Source organism: Pollicipes pollicipes, unplaced genomic scaffold (genome assembly GCF_011947565.3).
Source record: "Pollicipes pollicipes isolate AB1234 unplaced genomic scaffold, Ppol_2.1 Scaffold_4836;HRSCAF=5710_pilon_pilon_pilon, whole genome shotgun sequence".
In the NCBI taxonomy this organism is placed as follows: Eukaryota; Metazoa; Arthropoda; class Thecostraca; order Pollicipedomorpha; family Pollicipedidae; genus Pollicipes; species Pollicipes pollicipes.
This window is the reverse complement of record NW_023596568.1, coordinates 156,375-167,790: the sequence shown is the minus strand read 5'-3', so window position 1 is coordinate 167,790 and position 11,416 is coordinate 156,375. Positions and strand designations below refer to the sequence as shown.

Sequence of the window (11,416 nt, the reverse complement as noted above, 5' to 3'; positions counted from 1 at the left end):
CGCACTACAAACAGCTAGCACAGGACCGGGCGTTCAAAACCAGTGGCGGCAGATCTGGGCGCGTGCCAAACGCAAACCTCCTCTCTCATTTAGCTGTTTAGATTGAGGGCGTTCGTTTTTCGTCAGTTCAGTAGCCAAGGTTTCGTTAGTTTCAGAAGCTAAGGTTTCGTTAGTTCAGTAGCCACCTTACGACAGCCAGAATCATCGGTAAACTCCGGAAACCAGCGGCATGCCTTGGTACGTGTGGTAGCCTGACTGAGGCTATAGAGCACCGCAGAACTGCGGATATCAAGAGAAATGATCTATCGAATTTGATACAGGAAGATCAGTCGTACGGTCGATTCCGTGGTGTACATATCCGTGTGCAGGAAGTACAGCCACAAGAAGTTGAAGTCAAAGCCTGCCTGTTGTCTTTGTTCGACAAGGAAAATAGACCCCGAATCGCAGTAGATGACTGCTGCGCACCATGTTGCATAACGGGTCCATCCAACAGTACGTGTATTTGCAAACAGGATGCAACTGAAGGGCATTGTACCCCACCAGCTAAAGCCGAAGTGTGACACCGAATGCATTAAAGGTATTGCAAAACGTGCTGCACTGCTGCCTGTTTCAAAGCATGGCTGCATGCCCACACGTTACCTGTCAAGGCAGCTGTCATGAATGCATGTCGTGACAGACGAACGCATGCTAATGACCAATTAAGGACCGGCGTATCTTTGCTATTTGATTTCTCAGGCTGCGTGACGTATTTATTTTCCTATATCTTTACACGTTATCAGTAAAACGAGCGGTCAGTCTACCGCGGAATATATGATATGCTACATCTAAAATGGCGAGACATAAAATGACGTTGGCGGCGCTTTGCCCAGCTAACAGCGGCTGCATCGTCAGGCAAAAATGCACACATTTAGTGTACACCATGATGGTTTATCACAACAAACTACAAAAACACAACGAAAATTGCACAGAAGCGTATGCAATGACAAACGACCTGACCCTAAATATACAGATATGCTTCATGTTGTCACAATTCCGAGGAACTTCATGAAGTGATATTGTTTTGTGCTAAATGGAGTCAAAATGTTTTTTTGACTTTCGGAACGCCGGAGGGCATGGACGGGGAAAGATGCCTAGAACCGGGGATCTCAAAATGAGTTATGGATGGTCTTCAAGAAAAGCCATTGCTCAGAAACTACCCCTTTAAACATTCAATTTCGGCAGCAAGAATCGATAAGTGGAGCCGAGATGGTGTGCTCTCATGTTGACCGTCAGTATGGTACTGAGCATGAATGATTCTGGAATAAAGCTGAAAAACTCGTGCCCAGCCCGGTGCAAGTAGGCTTACACTTAACGTGTAGACGACCACCCTACTTTCTTACACTTAACGTGTAGACGACCACCACTCTTTCTGTACACTTAACTGTGTAGACGACCACCCTCTTTCTGTACACTTAACTGTGTAGACGACCACCCTCTTTCTGTACACTTAACTGTGTAGACGACCACCCTCTTCTGTACACTTAACTGTGTAGACGACCACCCTCTTTCTGTACACTTAACTGTGTAGACGACCACCCTCTTTCTGTACACTTAACTGTGTAGACGACCACCCTCTTTCTGTACGCTTAACTGTGTAGACGACCACCCTCTTTCTGTACACTTAACTGTGTAGACGACCACCCTCTTTCTGTACACTTAACTGTGTAGACGACCACCCTCTTTGCGATTGAGGACGTATGCACACACACACGCACATACACACACGCACACACACACACACACACACGCACACACACACACACACACAAACACACACACACACACCACACACACACCACACACACACACATATATATATATTATATATATATATATTATATATATATATATATGTTGCTGAAAACGCAATATTGAGTACAAAATGTACACGACAGCAATCAATCGCTCTCAAGAAGTAAGACGTTTGTCATAAACCTGGTCAAGCCAAAAATATAGTTCGATGCGCATTGAAGCCATGGGCAATAGGCATTCAATGTACGGGCCTGTGAAGCAGTTGGTCACTGCCTTAGCTCTAAAAACCCTTCACCCTGCGTGGAAATCTCCAATCAGCAAAGCATAGCACGTATTATGAGCGTTCGGGTCAGAATAAATTGAACTAAAAATTATCTCAATCATGATCAGAGCACACCTAGCGCCGGCCCGCGCTTGACTCGTGCCGGTTCCTCTCGGATCTTGAGGGCAGGTCGCGTGTCTCTGTGCGACGTCGCCGGAGATGCCGGTGATACACCAGCGTGGAGAGGTACTCACCGTCACCAGCTGGTCCGGTCCCTGCGCGCAGAGAGACCTGGGTCAGCACCGGCACCGGTCACACACCCGCAGCCACATATACACGCACGTGGTGCGGTGCAGGCTCATGCCCGCGCTGTACCGACAAGGGTAGTTATCCCAGTGACGGGCGCTTACGGGGAAGCCTTGACTGAATATGGGGCGCGGATGCCAAATAGGAGTGCTGTTAACAAAAACAACGACTTTCCTTCAGCGCACACGACCTTCTCCGTCATACAAAAGCATATGGTTCCACAAGTCGCGGAGTGGCTTGTTAGCCGCGACGCCGACGCTGGCACAACCCGGACCGGACGTGTGGGGTGATTATCCCATTCACGGGCGCTTACTGGGGCGCCTTGACTGCCTTTTGAGTGTGTAAGGCACTGATGCCAAAACGAAATGCTCTTGACAAAAACTACGATTTCCTTTCAGTGCACACGAACTACGTGCGTCATACAATAGCATATGGTTCCACAAGTCGCGGAGTTGCCTGTTAAGCTATCGCGGCGCTGGCACGTGGGGAGCAGTGTCTGCTGGTCTCCACACGGCGGCGTGCACCACAGTATCTCGTCTTGCAGTCTATATCGAGCTTCTCAGTCTGAGGCGGGAGTCTCAGCCCGTCTCGGATGTCTTAGCCCGTCTCGGGCGTATCAGCCTGTGTCGGGTGTCTCAGCCCGTCTCGGATGTCTCAGTCTGTGTCGGGTGTCTCAGTCTGTGTCGGGTGTCGCAGTCTGTGTCGAGCGTCTCAACCCGTCTTGGATGTCTCAGTCTGTGTCGGGTGTCTCAGCCCGTCTCGGGCGTCTCAGTCTGTGTCGGGTGTCTCAGCCCGTCTCGGATGTCTCAGTCTGTGTCGGGTGTCTCAGCCCGTCTCGGGCGTCTCAGTCTGTGTCGGGTGTCTCAGCCCGTCTCGGATGTCTCAGTCTGTGTCGGGTGTCTCAGCCCGTCTCGGGCGTCTCAGTCTGTACCGGGCGTCTCAGCCCATCTCAGCCCGTCTCGGACGTCTCGGTCTGAGCCGGACGTCTCAGCCATCTCGAGCGTCTCAGTCTGTAATGAACGTCTCAGCCCGTCGCGGACATCTCAGTCTGTGTCGGGTGTCTCAGCCACCCCGTCCCACTGACCGAGTCTCGGGTGGCTATGAAGCCATGGCACATCCAGCGGCGCGTGGTGCCGTCCCGGCAGATGTAAGAGAAACCCCTCTCGTTGTTACGGTCTGGCGCGCAGAACGACAACCTTTTCGATTGTCTGATCCACCAATAGACCCTGCCGGTTAGCGTATGACGTATTAGAAAAGAGGCATCCGACATCGCAAACCATGGAAATGGATGAGACAAAGCACACTGCCATCAGACGCAGATCACACCCCAGCAGGAAAGTTACAATCAGGTAACGAACATCAGTCATCAAACATAGAAAACTAGGCATTAGACACGGCACGAAATTGTCTCGATTATCGGATCCATCGCCAGGTTCCGTCGAAACGGAACACCAAACACCAGACCGGAGCACAGATCCCAGACGGGTCGGTCTCATTGCGTACTTGCAGTGGCTAGCGGGTAGGAAACAAGGGATTCGTTGTCCTCAGCGTGACTTTTCGGTCTCTGGAGCCGTCTCTATGACTTCGGTCATTCGAAGCATGTGCCTGGTTGAGCTAGGAAGCGTTGGGAGCAGCATCATAATCCCACAATATCATTATTGACTGAAATTTGGACGGCACTTTTTGCGTTGTGAGGGGAAAAATGGCGGCCTCATCCTCTCCAAGCTCCGGATTATTTTCATCATGATTTGAATATCTTGTTACGTTCGACTCCACATACTTGATGGCCTACTTGCCTTGGTCTCATCATCCACAACGCGCAGACCATCTCCCGAGATGAAGAGGACACTGCGCAGCGGGCGGCGTCTCTGGGACTGGAACAGAGGTCAGGCGGACCATCACCTCTAAACAGAGGTCAGGCGGACCATCACCTCTGAACAGAGAGCAGGCGGGCCGTCACCTCTGACAGAGGCCAGGCGGGCCATCACCTCTGAACAGAGGTCAGGCGGACCGTCACCTCTGAACAGAGGTCAGGCGGGCCATCATCTCTGAACAGAGGTTAGGCGGACCGTCACCTCTGAACAGAGGTCAGGCGGACTGTCATCTCTCAACAGAGTTCAGACGGACCATCACCTCTGAACAGAGGTCAGGCAGACCGGCACCTCTGAACATAAGTCAGGCGGACCGTCACCTCTGAACAGAAGCCAGGCGGGTCATCACCTCTGAACAGAGGTCAGGCGGACCGTCACCTCTTAATAGAGGTCAGGCGGACCGTCACATGCTGAGCACACACAGTGATCAGCCGAGGCGTCGTCTCATCCGAAGAAGTGCATTATTAATGCCTGTCCTCCCTGTTTTCGCCGCCTCGCCGGCTGGATGAGTTGAAGCAATTCACTGGGGCGTCCTACGGCACATCCGCCCCAACTGACTACATGCCTGTACCCTGTTGATCGTACGTTGCTGCCTGCCAGAAAATTTCAGTTTGTGTGTCAATTGGTTTCGTCTCGCAATTACCGCCCAGCGATAATTTGACACAAAATAGTCTTGTGTCACCGATAAGCCATTCTGTTGATGCATGCATAGCCTGTCACGGGTTCTGCTCACACTAAAGCTTTGTTTCTGTGGTAGTTTTAGTTGGGTCAACTGTGCACTCGCAGCAGGCACTATTTATGCCAAGTTTAGACCAACGAAATGTTTGACTTCCCTCTGTCAGCAATGTGGGGCAATATGCGCTGCTGTAAAAGTGGTACGACGCGGTGAGTAAAAGTTCGCATTGCAAAATTTATCACACCTACCTTCCTTTGCTTCTCTAAGGAATGAACACATTCTTTATGAATCACAAACTCGTCATCATGCTATAAATCAAAAAGTCTGGACGCCGTTGAGCTTTAGTTACACGAAGCGTGCTTTCATAAGTTCTGGCATGAACCATGGTGTTGCCTGATACATTTTGGTACACTTTATCATTCAAATTTTAAAAAATACCGAGGGTATATCAACGGCAAGTGATTAGTGGAATTCTAAGTTCGAAAGCTGGAGCCGGTCCCGGTATCTGCCAAAGTGTTACATCAATCTTGACAAGTAAACCCAGCAACGACAGTACTTACCTTGAGCAGTTTGAGAGCGTCTTCACAGACCTGCATGCCTCGGGACTCGTAGACCTGAACACAGCCGAGGTACTGCAAAAGCGTAGAACATGACCCGAGGTCAGACGGTTAGACACAGAGACCCTACACTTCCAGTGCACGATAGTTACCTGTGTGCAGCTTTTATGTTTCACACAATATTTTAAAACATTTGTGAGCACTGACATTTAGTGTCGTGCATACAACGCTGCGCCCAACAAAGAGACGGACACCCAAAAAGTACCGATAAAAGGGACAGCAAAACACAAAAATCACGCTGCCAACATAAGAAAACACAGCAGAAGGACTCGGACTAACCTTGACGTGGAAGGAGCAGATGCCTTTCTTGACGGCGGCCTCGTCGCCCTGCCATTGTCGGGGCCCAGACTCGGCCGGAAGGTACTGCTTCCGCCGGAAGCTGTCCCGCAGCGACCGCCTCAGCCTGTCCATGGCGCCGCCCCGCGCCTGCGCTGACAGGCGCAGGCACCGCCGCCGCGCCGGCCGACGCGTCCCAGCCTGAAGCGGAGCCCCGCAGGGTGCTCAGTATGTGCGGCTGGCCAGCACGAGCTGCGCCACGCATCCATGCGTGCAACAATGAATGTTGTGATCTTAGTTGTGTGCCGTGCGAAAAACCGCTGTCACGTTACCACACACATCTTTGAAGTTGGCTGGACTTCTTACAGTGCGCAATACCGCTTCAAGGTAAAAAATAATCAAAAACGGCACCACCGTTGCGATGTCCGGCCACAACTAGTATCAGCACTTAGCCTGATGAAACATGCCTTAGTCAACATCGAACACACTGAGACAAGGCACGACTGAGTTGGTGGTGGAGCGATAAAGTGTACAGTAAACCACCTAAACAACAGCTAACTGGAAACTATTTACTATGATGAGCCGCCGCAAAACGATGAAGAGAGCTGTTATGAACTGCTCTTTTAACGCTGAAGACGCTGCTGACGTGGCTCACAGCTTGTTGGAATCATGCCCATGTATTTCTGAGAAGTATTGCGATGAATGCCTGTTCGTTTGAGCCGCAAAGAATCCAAAGTGTGGTGCAATGATGTATTCAAAGTATTTCATATCCTGCTTATTCATTTAAGCAGACGTTTTACCGCCGTCGCTGCCGCATTCATAACAACACGCATTGCCCGTGATCAGCCTCCCGCAGCCAGCCGAGTGCAAGGATTTCAACTTTCTTTTCCACGTATCCCTCCGCTGTGAAGTTTGCGACGAGCTCCTTCCTCGCGCTTCTTCCACGACGCGTTCCCTCGTTTGTTGAGAATCTCAGCCAACTGTGCGGCGGAAACCCCGAGCAAACAGTCCGTTTCAGGCAGGGCGCTGGTGGCAGTGACTTAATCAGCCGCGCCGAGTCCTTGGGGAACGTCCAAGGACATTTGGCACCCGCGGGGAGTCGCCGTGTTCACTAACGTTAACTGGCGTCGGGTCGCTGCCGGCATATATCGCCCCTGGCTCGTCCGCCGAGGCATCGATCGCTGACCAAGGCCGCCGACGGACTTGTTAAAAACGATGGGAACCACGGCCCAGCGCTGCTTTTATACACTGGACGCCCGCTTGATAAGCCCTTCACCATTTCGGAGAACGACTTCGGGCTGCAGCGTCAACGTGGGAAAGGCTTTTGAATGTATCAAGATATTAAGCAGTTGCTCAATGAACGAAGGACTAACTATGGCACAAGCACAGTTTTTGTTTTGGGGTGCAGGGAGAACTTCCAAATTTCCAGCCTACAAATGCAAAGCGTAAAGTCTTCTTGTTATATTCGCTTCCGTGGCAGCTGTGCTTAATTATGATTAAGTACACGCTGCATCAGGGGGTAAGCAAGATATTGAAGCATTGGGGTTTGGCGAGGGAAGGCCACAACACAAAATGTTGACTGAAAAATGTTTTAATGCATCACTTTTGAGCAAAATGCCTTAAATGGCGTTTAACAATGCCGCAAGCGTTTAACCTGCGCTTGTTTACGGTAAGCACCACACAGTGTAAGCGTAAACACGAACAGCTTAAGTGTCCGTCGGGATTTTTTATTGCCGGCATTTATACACATGGATATTAAGACAAGACAAAATCCGACAGAAGGGGAGCGCACGTGCAACAATGTGCCCCACCTGTCTTAAAGACGCTCCCGCGCTGCCCCTCGGATCAAAGCGGCGGGACGTGTTGTTGTAAGTAGTTATACTATTGATACACAGTTGTCGGTAATTATCTGACGGCGAAAGTTCACTGTAAGTAATGTGTGTCTGAGCGTTTGTTTCACATTGCAAGCTGCACAGTTCTTTTTAACTCGCAACCTGGGGTGCTATGAGATATTGGGTCCTTGTAACTGGCCGTCTTTAATCAGCCATCTTAAAACCTTTTGCAAGATCCACAAAACAAGCGAATCCATGACGAGTTACGTAAGTTGTTCAGTGCATTTGCGAGAAGCATTATTCACATAGATTTCTGAGATTGCTTCGGTAAAAACATTTTGGAAAATATCAACCCACCTATATCTCCACTCTTCTGGTTTTTCTCCGGAGAATAAGGCTACTTCTATTGTCTTATCTGTGAATCCATGACAAGTGGCAATAACTGTTGCCTACGAGTTTTTTGCTTTCGCCATTCGAGGGGGTCCCAAAAGTGTCCAAAGATCCCGAAACTAAGCAAGGGAGAGCTACGCTGAAAACACATTTAAAAGCTCTTGTCAAAGTGTACGGGTCAGACAATGTGGCCTTTGGCAAGTCAAATCAGGTCAGTTGGGTTAAATTAGCAATTTATGGAGCCCTCCTGCAATCCTAAGAACTAGGCATGCTAACGCAATGTGGAATGCGGCATTAAGATCGTTGTACACGCACTAGCATATGCCCACACATGTGGCCTGTGCTATTTCATGTCAGGTCAAATAGGTAAAGGCAATTGTTTTGCTGGCCCGTCCAGCTATGTTGAGAACAAAACAAGCTACATAGCTGCATTGGTGCAATGTGGAGAGCATGGTTAGAAATTTCCATTGTAAGAGGCAGAACGGTGTTCGAATGACTTTTTCGCCTGATCACAAATGTCAAGGTTTTACCCAGTTTGACCTTAAATGATATGACCAAGCAAAAATTGCCCGAAAAAACTAAAGCACTTCAGTGATAAATATAAGAAGACGGGTCCAAAGAACCTCCTTGAATTGCCTTTCTTGCGATCTATAAGCGTAACGCGTCGTTCCTTACCAAAATGTCACCAACATGGCCTTGAGAAAGTGGTCATCGATTATAAACCTCCATGACAACAAACTTCGTACATTCACATGTTTAACACTTACGTGAACTCAGTCACCCAAAAAGTCAGCACCGTGCTCAAGAGCGCTAAGCAATTATTCAGGAGAGCCCAATGGGAGACTTGAGGCTCCTCCTTTCGTAGGACAAGGGTTAAAACACTCTACAAACCCGGGCTTATACTGATGGGGCTTCCAGCATGCATCTTGGTTGTAAAACATTGTGTGTATCTTTCAATGTCTTCTCTCAGTTGACGCCATTTTCGGCTGCCTTACCATTGGGACGGACTAGTGAGAGCTCGAGAACGACGTTGTTTTGACGAATGGTGGCGCGCTTCACGTTCCTGTCCGCTGCGTTCCCCTCCCCCTCCCTCTACCGCCACGCCTGGCCGAACGCCTCTGTCGGCCCTGACTGCTCATAACAACCTTCGGACATCGATTTCACGGATTGTTGACAGAGCGGGTCGAGACGGGGCCTGAAACCTGGAGTCTACGCAGAGCTGTGAGGTCTTCGGCCAGTCAGCTGACGTTAGAACCTGGCTCCGACTCTCTGGATCATTCTATCGCGAACCGTGAGCCGTCGCTCCTGCTGGTCTCGCAGAAACGCATTGCTTGAATCCCAGTCCCTTGCTTTTAATCACGCATGGCATTGCACTTCCAAAAACAGTCCACATCCGTTCACCACCTTTATGCATGAGTACGCCATCTGAGCCCGTCGCACAACCCGACAGGCTCTGACGCCCCCCCCCCCCCTCCCCCCTCCCCCCGCCCACATACCTGACGATCGCGCCGGGGCTGGCTCGCTCCGTGACGATGTCACCGGAGCGTGCTGGGTCACGCGCCGTGACGTCAGACACCCACACGAGTCGCGCCGAATGGCCGTCCGCCCCCGACGCTGTTACGAGCTGCTCTATTGTCCTCCGGGACCCCTCTGCAGCAGCAGGCTGCGCGGTGGGCTCCTGCCCCGCGCCTGAGGCTTGTGAATGCCGCGGTATGTGGTACTGAAATAATGTGTTGCGCTCAGCGAGACCGAAGGGTTTCGGCGTGTACCGTGTGCCGGGTTGTGGAGTCGTGCCTTTCCTACATTTGCGACCACATTGCGTCTGGCTGCGAGGGAGGATCGGTGCAGCTCTGGTAGGAGTCCGCCATTGACATAAATGACTCCAGGTAGATAAATTGCCGCACCCATTACCCGCCGTCGTAATTGTGTGAATGAAGCAGTGCCCGTACGTCCCTTGGCAAGCGCCTCAGCACGTTTTTTCACGTCGTTTGTGATGTTGCGCACTGCGATTGGTGTTTTCTTTCTTCCGCGACGGGCTGGGAGTAAACGTGACTAACTACCGCGCAAGGATACACACATTTGCAACGTTGCATGTGCACTTCATTAGTGCGTGGGAACACAGTACAACAGCACAAAGCGTACTTCATGCACGCCTCGTTGCAGGATGCACTCATTTGCTTCCTTCTCTCGATGTCAGACACGCCGCTAATGACATTTACTTCTGGTAATGCACCCTCCGATGCACCCGCACGGTTTCATCTCAGCCACTGCTAATGAGCTGAGCAGCGAGGTGCACACAGCGAGAAATGACGCTCCGCATCGCTCTTTGATCACTTTGGTTCATTTGGCTGAAGCGAGACACGCTTAATGCTCCAAGTTTTTCGGCATATCAAGTAGCAATGCTGTAAATAACCGACCCCCTGTATATCAGGAGGCACTGGTTGAAAAAAGACATAACACAAGCCCTGCAACATATAAAATGTCCCAATTTCCCTAATGTAAGCGAGAAAGGCCTTCTGGATTTTTTTCTAGCCTTCTGGATTTTTCAGTAAATTAAGTTTGAAAATTATCGGCCTTCAATATACTAAGGGGTGCTGGTTTAGGGGCGTTACCAAAGCAAGCGATGCATTGGTTACATTGCCAAAACTCGGCGCTTCAAGCTATGCCGATGCCTACCACGCATGAACACAAGTACAGCTTGAGACGTCCTGTTTTGGCACCATAACCAGTCAGTGATGTTGCTTGAGACGTCGTCTAGGCAGTATTTTCTGCTGGCAATAGCTGACCCTATCGAAGGTCGATTATTGCTAACAACAGAACTCCAAACGCATAATTCCCAAATTTTTCACAGCGCTCACGGTTCCTTCAATGCGCTGGTGTACTGAAACTCAGTTATTTTCAAGATGATATTCAAGATCGTCTACTTTACTAAAGAAAGGAATTGTGATTGTCACCGCGCCAGCTATGCAGAGGACTCTGATCTTAATCAGCAGCTTTAACTTCAAGCATTTCTTCGCCTCTGGCTCAGATTCATCCACCCACAGCATGTGGCGGAGCTCTCTAACTCTATCTTTCCGACTACCCTGACGGCCGAGAGGCCTGGATATCCCAGGATAAAACGAATTTATTAACAAACTAGCCAGAAGGGATCAAAGTTTAAGCCGGCTGTACTGAAGCTTGAATTCCCGAGTAGGATGATGAGAAACATTTGGGTCTGATTTGAATTCGGTAGAGCTCATTAACACTGCAAAGCTATGGCATACATTTGCATACAAATGAGGCTGCCGCCCCTTTTATGATTATCCCGCACAAGTCCGGCGGATCGGAAATGTATATTGCCCGTACAACGTACACTTCAGGATTGTGTACTCACTGTTCATTGCATGTGATATACG

General features: G+C 50.1%; 1 protein-coding gene across 1 annotated transcript in view; it reads left to right on the top strand.

Moving 5' to 3' along the window:
* LOC119099653 (protein numb) overlaps positions 1 to 11,416 on the top strand; it is a 23,411-nt gene that overhangs the window by 6,385 nt on the left and 5,610 nt on the right. The gene's annotated exons all lie outside the window — the stretch shown is intronic.